Source organism: Asparagus officinalis, chromosome 3 (genome assembly GCF_001876935.1).
Source record: "Asparagus officinalis chromosome 3, Aspof.V1, whole genome shotgun sequence".
Lineage (NCBI taxonomy): Eukaryota > Viridiplantae > Streptophyta > Magnoliopsida > Asparagales > Asparagaceae > Asparagus > Asparagus officinalis.
The window spans coordinates 78,376,895-78,387,945 of record NC_033796.1 but is presented as its reverse complement, the minus strand read 5'-3'; the positions used below and the strand labels follow the sequence as shown (position 1 = coordinate 78,387,945).

Here is an 11,051-nt window from a genome sequence, read left to right as displayed (position 1 = left end):
CTTCTATTCGTGGCCTTCAACTTCTTCTTCCTTTTTAATATGGATAATAGTAGAAAATAAGAGTTTTCACTATATTGGGGGGAAGGATTTAATTCCTAAGGAGGGGTATTATTGTCCTTTCATGTAATTTTTTAACACCGTTAGGTAAATTTAAACAGTTAGCAACTCAGGGTATTTTTTTACTATGTTTTGTAACTTAGGGTATATAACTACTACAAAAGCAAAACAATAGGGTATATAAGTGTCATTTAGCCAATTTTAAATTACAAAAAAGTATCCTAAAATTTAGAGATTTAAAAACTTAGAAACAACATAGATGGATTCCAGGGATTACCATTAGGCAACTAGAAATTTAAAATTAGTAAAAAATAACCTCAAAGTTATAAAAATTACAAAAACTCTCTCAAAAGTAAAAAATTATAAAAAAATCCTAAAATTTTAAAACTTATAACCTGTACACATCAAATTTTTAGAAATTATTAGCAGATCGTTGAAAATTTAAAATTTTTAAAAAACAACCCAAAATTTTAGTTATTGTAAAAATACCTTCAAAATTTCAGAGTTACAAGAAATATTCTAATATTTAAAAACTTATCACCAATACATGAAACATAAAAATTATAAGCGCCCAACTTAAAATTTAAAATTTTCATAAAATACTATCAAAGTTTAAAAATTGCAAAACACACCCTCAAAAGTTCAAAATCACAAAAAGGCTGAAATTTGGCAAAGAAAAGAGGAAATGTTTGATATTATTACATTAAGATCGATATAATAGGTTAACATTAATTTATTATAATGTATAAACATTTATCTAATGTTGATAATATTTATTTATAAAGTAAAAAAATACAAGGAGTTATATATGGAGAAACTATCAGAAAGTTCAGAGATATCCTTTTTTTAATATGTTTTATAACTTAGGGTATATAACTACTACAAGAGCAAAATAATAGGTTATATAAGTGTCATTTAGCCAATTTTAAATTACAAAAAAGCATCCTAAAATTTAGAGATTTAAAAACTTAGAAACAACATAGATGGATTCCAGGGATTACCATTAGGCAACTAGAAATTTAAAATTAGTAAAAAATAACCTCAAAGTTACAAAAATTACAAAAACTCTCTCAAAAGTAAAAAATTATAAAAAAATCCTAAAATTCTAAAACATATAACCTGTACAGATCAAATTTTTAGAAATTATTAGCAGATCGTTGAAAATTTAAAATTTTTAAAAAACAACCCAAAATTTTAGTTATTGTAAAAATACCTTCAAAATTTCAGAGTTACAAGAAATATTCTAACATTTAAAAACTTATCACCAATACATGAAACATAAAAATTATAAGCGCCCAACTTAAAATTTAAAATTTTTATAAAATACTATCAAAGTTTAAAAATTGCAAAACACACCCTCAAAAGTTTAAAATCACAAAAAGGCTAAAATTTGGCAAAGAAAAGAGGAAATGTTTGATATTATTACATTAAGATATAAAAAAAGGCTAAAATTTGGCAAAGAAAAGAGGAAATGTTTGATATTATTACATTAAGATATAATAGGTTAACATTAATTTATTATAATGTATAAACATTTATCTAATGTTGATAATATTTATTTATAAAGTAAAAAAATACAAGGAGTTATATATGGAGAAACTATCAGAAAGTTCAGAGATTTTAAGTGCTAAAACAAAAGCATCTCCATCAAGTTTCTTTATAAATACAATACAAATTTAAATTATTTAATATTTTAAAAAATAGCTTAATTTTTTTACTAAAATCAGGAATCTTTAGAAGGGATTTTTATGAACTCTTTTAATATTTTTTATATGGTTATGTGGATGCTTTTATTATATAAAAGAGTACTATAGTTAGCATTAATCTTTATTTTATGATTTTTTTCTAAAATCTATCAGTGATTAGCAACAAAATTTATATTCTCTTTAGTTTCATTCTAGCACACTTTTAATTAATCATCTTGGCTTATTAGCTTTATCTATTCATCCTTCTTTTATAACGTTATTTTTTTCAAGTGTTTTTTACTTTTACAATATTATACCTGCTAATGTCAAGCTTGGTTTCATGTCGATCCAAATAACGCGAAAATTCAAATTAGCCTTAGATTATAGTTATTTCTTGTCAATTCAATTTTTACATGAAAATTTTAAATTTGGTGTCGCTCATTCAAACAAACATTAAAGAAAATAAATAATCACAATAGTAAAGTTTGAAAACATAAGTGAGCAAAAACAATCAAAGTGGAACTGAGGAACAAATTTTAGTAAAAGCAATAACTCAAAAATACTTAATCATAATATTTAACCACGTGCACTGCACATGCATAAATCCTAGTTGAAGCAAAACGACAACTTGCACGGACCATAAGATAAATTCATGAGTAATCATAAGAGCTAGCAATAATGCATAATATTTATATATGGTAATCAAGAGTCGGGAACGCTTTCAATATGATAAGACAATGTATGTTAAATAGTTGAAGAACATAGTAGGCCGAGCAAAACCATCCCACTTTTAGATACAATATTTATTTCCTTTCATGTCTTATAAAGGATCGCTCCTGAACTCCATAGTATCTTCCCAGTAGCAAGCAGCATACGTACACATCCATAATTGTAATACAGGAATATCTTTACAAAATTGATCCGAAGACCTAAATAATGGTTACTGTGGTTAAATCCCCTGAAAACATGTTTAGACAAATATTACGGAATTTTGATAAATATTTAGGATAGACCAAAAAAGGCCTACAAGACCAGTCTTCGTAAATTCGTGAAACATATGGGGTACATGCGTAAAAAAGGCCTACAAGACCAGTATTTGTAAATTTGTGAAACATATGGGGTACATATGTAAGTTTACCCTGCAAAAAAATCCAGAATAAGTTCTAAAATCTCTAGTACCTGGTCAGCGATTTTCTTTGTTCATAATTACTCTCTATTTGTTAGAATGCTATTCCCTCGTGCAGCAAGGAACTGGGGAGGACAAAAATGATGGATCGGGCAAAGTAATGATGATGCTATTTTTCAATAACCTTATATAAGTTCTTTTTTATATAACAGATTAATATTCTTTAAGCATCAGAAGGGTCACATGACTTATTTTGGTACAAAGCCCTAACTGACTATCTCATTGTATTTCTAATTTAGCGTCCGTTATTGTCCTTAAAAATAAGTCCTTTCTTCGATAGATTTTAATTCTTCGAATAGGTTTATGTTCACCAAATTGCAAAAACGTGGCAACCCTGCCTACACATCCCTGTTCTCCTCTTTCCTCTATGTCACGCTAGGCATGTAGCGGAATATTATTTAATGTTGTTTAAATGTATTACAGAAGTGTAAAGACATCCAAATCAACATTCCAAATCCTTTGACCATTTGTTGTCATGTTTCATAGCCAAAGAAAAGCGAGGCACGTTGATCATTTTACACCCTGATGTTCACCAAGTATTCAGCAGTCATCCTTGAGATGTCATTCTTATTTGAAATTTCTATGAATAAGCTCTATAGATGATATGTTCTAGGTTGCGTTTGGATTCCAGGAGTTGATTTCAAATTTCAGAATTGAATTCTGAAATTTGAAGTCCAGAATTTCAAATTCAATTCCTTCGTTTGGGAAACATCCAAATTTGAATTCCAGAATTCAATTTGAAATTCATGTTTGGCAAACATTAGAATTTCAATTTTAAAAATTTCAATTGAGTTGTTCGCCAACTAGTAGAATTCTAGTTTCTGAACTAAAATTGTAGCTCGAAGATAATTTAGAAATAAGATACTCAAATTACACAAGGTTTGCATCGAAATTGGTGGAAATAAATACCCCAAATAGTATATCACATATCCAACTAACTTAACATCTAGATAAAATACCTTAAAATCTCAAATGCAGTAATGTCAATAGTTGACCTAATAATCACCATAAAAATAACTGAAATCGTTCATCAATAAAACTTTGTAAACTCATCCACCACTAAGCAAAATAATAAATAAAGTAGAAACTTTAAATATTGCATATAACAATTCAACAAACTAGAGATCCAAAATATCCAACAAATACAAACCAACAAAAGTTAATACTTCGCCATTACAATGTCATGCTTAAGTTGCTCTCGCACTAGTTTCTTTAAGACTTATTACATCTGATTCAAAAAAGAGTTTCTTTCTAATGCTTATACACTTTCACTTTGTATTTCTTTTGTCGTTTTATTCCCTCGGTTCAGAAAGTCTTGCTTTGTGAGTTCTTGAATCACCTGAAATAATAACAAGAAGACCAAATCACCTTCATTCTTAAAGACCGTGTAGACTTGCAACATAAAAGAAATCATGTTCTATTAGATTGCTAGGGATCACATTCTTACTAATATTCTCCATTAAGCACATACCTACATCAAATTGGTATCAAAGCAGGTTGTGCTTCACTGCATACAAAGCTCTTTTTAGTACAACATGTGATGATGAAACCATGTGGTTTCCATACAAAATGCTTGTACTAAAAAGAGCATATATTTCAGCTTGAATAAATGGAAATTATTAGTCAAGATAGCTAAGACAATGATGTTCAAATATTTGATATGCACCAACTAAAACTACCAAAGTCTCTTTACCTTTTCTACTCATTATCTTAAGAAGAAGGAAGCCATATTACTAAAATTATAATCTCAGTCTAAAGTAGTAAAACATGGTCGTCAGTATCATGCTAATTTGATTTGATCCTAAAGTAGCTAAAGTGTTGCCTTCATTTGTTATAAAGTGGTGTACTTTACTACATTCTAAGCATAGTAAAACCTGAGAGTCTGAGACTAGACCAACACCCATCGATTCATTTGCCACATCTTTGTCTAAATTGAAGGCCAGCATCCTGATCAGTTATCACAATGATGGGCCTTTTTGCTGATAAAATGTCATACCTCAGCGTCAGGTCAGTATCATCGAACACAGAGAATGAAGTTGAAGAGAAGTTTTTGTTCTCATAATGAAGTTTCCTTAGTGGATGCAATTCCTAATTACCCTCGTCACCAAACAGTTGTAGTAATATGATTGTGGGCACCAATACAAAAATCCAATATCATAACATATTAGTCTCACAAAGACTTGTAGACACCCAAGTGATTTCCTTTTCCTTATGGCCAAGGAAAGTTCTTTTGTCCATCACATCACTAAGCATGATCATGTCAAGATACATATGGTTTTAATATATTTTGCGACATATCTCCATGATATACTTATATTTGCAATCTAGAAAAGAAGCTAAAAGGTTTTCTATTAAGATCTTATTCATAATAAAACTTAACAATTGAAGGTTGTCCTTGCAATGCATATGTCAAAATACAATGTGCTCATACTAACACGTGTTAAAGTCAACTCGAATTGGGCTACCTCCAAAAAGAAACCATTAAATGATTACTGGGATCAATAAAGCAACAATGTTGCTTATTAAGATGTAAAGAAATTTAGACTTTGTTGCTTTTCTTTCCTGTCCAGGTTGAGGAACAATATGAAAACAGAAAATAGAAGACAAGGGATGAACAGGGAAAAGGGAACAAGAGACTCAGTCTCCACAGAAGTAATTCAATTCACATGTGTGATTCCTCCTCATTCATAATTCCAAACCCATTTCAAGATTTTAAAAGTGAAAAGTTAACACTAAATGAACTTGACCCGAATCTAGACTAGTCTGGATAAACCATAAGACAGAAACTAAACTGCAAGTGTTCACATGTTCATAGTTTGTGTAGGCAGTAATACTCAGATTACAATCATGATTTCCTTCACAAATTCATTCTATTTGACTTGGATTTGAACTTCCGAAACAACAAAATCGTTCAAGATGATCCAATGTTAAATAAGATAGAGATTCATCTTCTCACCCAATTTGACATGAATCCATCATAAGCTCGAACACAACATTCCCTCCCAATTTAGCTATCTAGACTTCTTTAGATATTTACAAGGTTAAATGAACATATCAATGCAGGGATTACAGCACATGCACACACGCACGCACACCCGCGCGCGCGTACACACACACCCCAATGGATACAATGAACACACACACACCAATGGATACAATGAAAGCCTTGATGCAACTTTAAGTGGATGATTTCTTTTCAAAAATTAAACATAATTTTATGCATATAATGGTCTATCTTCTCCAAGCATTATCTCCTGTCTCTGTTTGATACTGACCTCGCTTGCCTCTCTCAGTTTCACAGAACACGGAAAGACAGGAATTTTTCAAACTTAATTTGAAAATATCCCCAAATCTAATAATAAGATCCCTAAATTATCAACCCCCATCATCAATCTAGATTAATCAGATCTAAATCATTAAAGACCCTCCCCAATCCCATAATACAAAGCCAATAAATCCCCAATCCATCATCAACCTCCTAGAAAACCGAAGAAAAACTAAAACCCTAGACATAGATCCATCGTCAAACCCTAGCTAGCTAGGGATCGAAGAGAGAGAGAGAGAGAGAGAGAGGGGGGGGGGGGGGCGGGAAATGGATCCATAACCTTAACTGGGAAATTGAACTTACTGGGTTTTTTGGGCTTTCCGTCGGCCCACTTAGAGATGGAGAAGTCGACCTTCTCTCTAGAATTTAGGGTTTCGGTGGAACTAGAGATAGATGATCAGGAAGTTCTCACCATTTTCGATGATCGTCGTCGTTCCCGGAGGTGAAATTAGGGCTTACAGGTGAAACTGGATCTCGTCGTCATCGTCGTCGTCACGCCGCCAGTTGAGAGCGATTAAGAGCGAAAGTGGGGAGGGAGAGAGATCACGAGAGCGGAAGTGTGGGGGATCACGAGAGCGGAAGTAGAGAGAGAAGAAACGATGGAATTGCAAATGACAGCCCACCGGTTGGGATTTAGAATTATGGGCGTAGTATAGGTTTAAAATGTTAATGGATTTGGGCCAATATCCAGTATTCAATTTTTTTTTTATCCAAACAATAGGATTCGGGCAAATACAGTATTTGAAATGAAATCCTGATTACCAAACAGGTTGCTAGGGATTTTGAAAGTACCTTACATTCATCTGTTGTGCGTGCGGAAGACACAAATGACGTGCTTCGAGCAACCAAACCAAACGTCGAGAGAAGGCCAAACAAACCAAAATAATACCATAAACACAAACAACTAATTTTTACGTGGTTCGACAAGATGCCTACGTCCACGGGGCAAGAAGGGGATGGGGTTTTCACTAATAGAAAAGAATAGTACAAACTAAGATTACAAATCACTCAAACTCATCAATTAATCTCGCCAACAAAGCTCTTAATCTCTCCAAACAAAACCCTAACCAATAGCTCCAGAAAATACCTATTTTTTCTGTGCTCCAAATATCCCCACAACAAGCCTTAAGAAACCCTAAAACGTGTTTGATATTTATATCAAACAACAATCCTAAATAGAAAAGGAATCCAATAACTGGGCCTGACCCGACTGGCGGTCGACCGCCCCAAGACTCGCGGTCGACCGCGATCAAACGACAGAACCTGAAAACATTACAGAGTCTAACGATCGACTGCGGCGGTCAACCGTACCAACAACAGAGTCAAAAATCAATTACAGGGTTTGGGCGGTCAACTACAGTGGTCGACCGCACCAAACCCAGAATCAGTTCTCAGCTCTATGCACGAATTAAGTCGACCGGCCTTGCATCGCGGTCGACCGACAAACTCCAAAACTGACTCGTGCACTTCCAAAACCTGTTCTTCACCAAATTTCTTCGCCGTTTCTTTAATTCTCCACCTCGGTGAATTTTCCCCAAAACTAAGCCGACACCGATACAAACTAAACGTCTCACTTGTTGTGTCTAGTATGAAGTGAAACAAAATCATAACAACGGACTCAATCCACAACAAGTCGAGACCCAAATGAGAATGTGACCACTCTCCAAACGTCGGTTTCAACTCACCAAATTGGCTGCATCATAAAATGATTGCCTACGTATCCTCTTTTCCAAGGAATCAAACCTTCACGTAGTTCTCCAAATGGTCTCCAAAGACCCTCAATCAAATAGAAGAGTTCACAACCCTTCTCCAACATCACCAACGAATCTGCAACTGATAGCTCTCTCAATGGCCCCAAAGGGTAACGAACCAAACACCTCTACCTGAGGTGAACCAACGGCCATATCCAAATCCAAACTATGTCCACCAGTTGTACTCGAATCAACCAACTCATCATCTGCATCCAAATCCAAATGATCCCTAATCTGTGTCACATCAGCTGGAATCCCAAACGATGTAGTATGATCTAATGCTCGACAACCAACGCCGATCCTCCTCCAGCAAGGAACGACCCATCAAAACTGTCATCTCATCTCGTCGCGCCAATGTTTCCTCTCTAATGAAGTATCTCAAACTATCGTGAGCTCGGTACAAATACAAGAAAGAACCCCTACCAAAAACAGAATGACGGGTTACCATTCTGCCAATACACTTCCTCCACCTGTTGTTGACTTCTAGGACTTCAAACCAATGGGACTTGGTTACAACCCGCCAATGCCTAGAATAGTCCCCAACATAGGAAACCAAATATCAATTACCTTCTAATGATGCCTCCTTGGAAGACCCCCAAATGCCTGAATGAACACCACCTAAAAGACCCCTCGATCGATGGATAGAAGTGCCAAACTCCAACTCGGTCTTCTTGCTCATACCAATGTGCTCACATGACTTCAATCTGCAGGTCAAAGCACTCCTCAACAATCCATGCACGACATAACCAATCAAATATCCCAGCCTTAATAAATGCCACAGTCTAGCCAAATACAAAGAAGTCATCAGCTCTCTACCAATCACCGTGCTCCCAATCAAATAATACAAATTCTTCTTCCTGACGCCCTTCATCACAATCATGGACTCAAATGTGACCTTCAAAGATGCATCCTCTAAGGTCACCCGATAGCCAGCCGCCTCCAAAACTCCAAGTGAAATGATGTTCTTCTTTAACTGAGGAACAAACCTCACTTCATCCAACTTCTGAATCACTCTGTCACACATCCTAATACGAACGGTACCGATACTACTAATAGGGCATTCATGATCATTATTCATGAGCACGACATCACCTCTTTCCACCTCCTAAAAGCTGGAGAACCAATCCCTCCTAGGGCAAATATGGTAAAAAGCACCTGAATCCAACATCCACTCTATAGAGTCGGCAACACAAACCGACGGTAGTGAAGATAAGGAGTAGCTCGAAGAATCTGAATCTGAATTGTCGCCACTAGCATTGAAAACATTCACCTGTGAAGCTTGAGTACCTTTCCCCTTATTCTTCCTAGCTCGATCAACCAAATTTGGGCATTCGGTTTTCCAATGTTCATCCTCTTTATAAAAGGCACACTGATTCCTACGAATTCCACGATGCGCCCCTCTAGACTGCGATCTCCTACCACGGTTTAGACTCTTTGCTCTTGCGACCAAAGCCCCCGCTACCGGTTTAATTGAAGTCTTCTTATCCTTCTTACGAAGCTGATAATTCACAAGTGCATCGATGACCTCACTATACGAAAGAGATGCCTTCCCATTAATAAGAGTAAGAACGAAGGTCTCATATTCCTCATCGGGCAAGGAACTCAACAATAACAATGCCTTATCCTCATCTTCAATCATCACATCTACATTCGCCAAATCCGCAAGAAGCTTCACGTAGTGGTTCATGTGATCACTATTAAAGGTTCTTTTCTTCAATTGAAAGCGGTAAAGCCTCCTATTCAAATACAAGTGGTTCTCTACACTCTTGGTCAAATACTTGCTCTCTAGGATCTCCCAAATCTTCTTGGCCGAAGTTTCATTGATCACATCATATTTCAAATCTTGAGTTAAACAAGACCTAATCACACCACACGCCGTTCTATTCATCTTCTTCCAAACATTCTCCTCAATGTTGTAATGACCGTAAAATTTTGATATTAATTAAAATAATTTTATAGTATTTTAAAATATTTAATTATGATTTTTAAAAGAGTATTTGTATTTTTCCCGAATTTCTAGAAATTTCTACGATTTAAAAGTTTAAATCTTATATTTATTTAAATGATTTTGATATTTATAAATTAACTAAGAGCAGTAAAAAATTTTGGAATTTATCCGTTGTGTTATCGATACTATTACGTGTCATTTTGAATAATATGTTGTATTATTTTTATTATTACGTATATTTTGGTATAATACGTTGTATTATTATTACGTATTATTTTGTATAATATGTTGTATTATTTATACTATTGCATATTATCGGTTGTATTAGTACAACTAGTAAGTTTTATTGTGTAGATAATTATCCCATAATTATTTGATTTTAAATATAAGTAATTATATTTATTATTAATTATTCTTGTTTAATTATATAATTTCTTGTATTATTTCTACTGTTGCGTATTATCGGTTGTATTACTATAACTGGTTCGTTTGGATGTGTAGATAATTTTCACGTAATTATTTAATATTTTTGTGATTATTATTATTTTTAATTAAATTTTCAAAACCCTAAAATTTCCTTTATATATATATATAAAAGAGTATTTGTATTTTCTTGATTTTCTAGAAATATTCTATGATTTAAAGTCTAAGTTTTATATTTATTTAAATGGTTTTGATAATTATAAATTAATTTAGTGCAATAAAAATTTCTGGGATTTATTCGTTGTTTTACTGATACTATTACGTATTATTTAAATAATACGTCGTATTATTATTACTATTACGTATTAATTCTTGTATTATATTGAATTATTAATTACGTATTATTTGTGTAAATTATTGTATTATTTTAATTATTACGTATCAGCTGTCGTATTAGCATAACTGGTACGTTTTATCATGTAGATAATTGTCACATAATTATTTAATTTTAAATGTAAGTAAATATATTTTTATTTCCGTTTAATTGTACAATATGGGTATATTTCGACAGTTTCGTATCAACTGTTGTATTAGCTCAACATGTACGTTTTTATTTGTAGATAATTATTATGTAATTAGTTTAATTTTTAAGTACCCGAAATTATTTATTTTAATT

At 33.3% G+C, this 11,051-nt stretch overlaps 1 long non-coding RNA gene across 1 annotated transcript; it reads right to left on the bottom strand.

The window, feature by feature from the left end:
- Positions 3,998–6,657, bottom strand: LOC109832348. Its single transcript, XR_002244721.1, has 2 exons — positions 6,557–6,657; positions 3,998–4,267 (listed from the first exon to the last, which is right to left on the bottom strand). It is a non-coding gene; the product is annotated as an uncharacterized LOC109832348 (long non-coding RNA).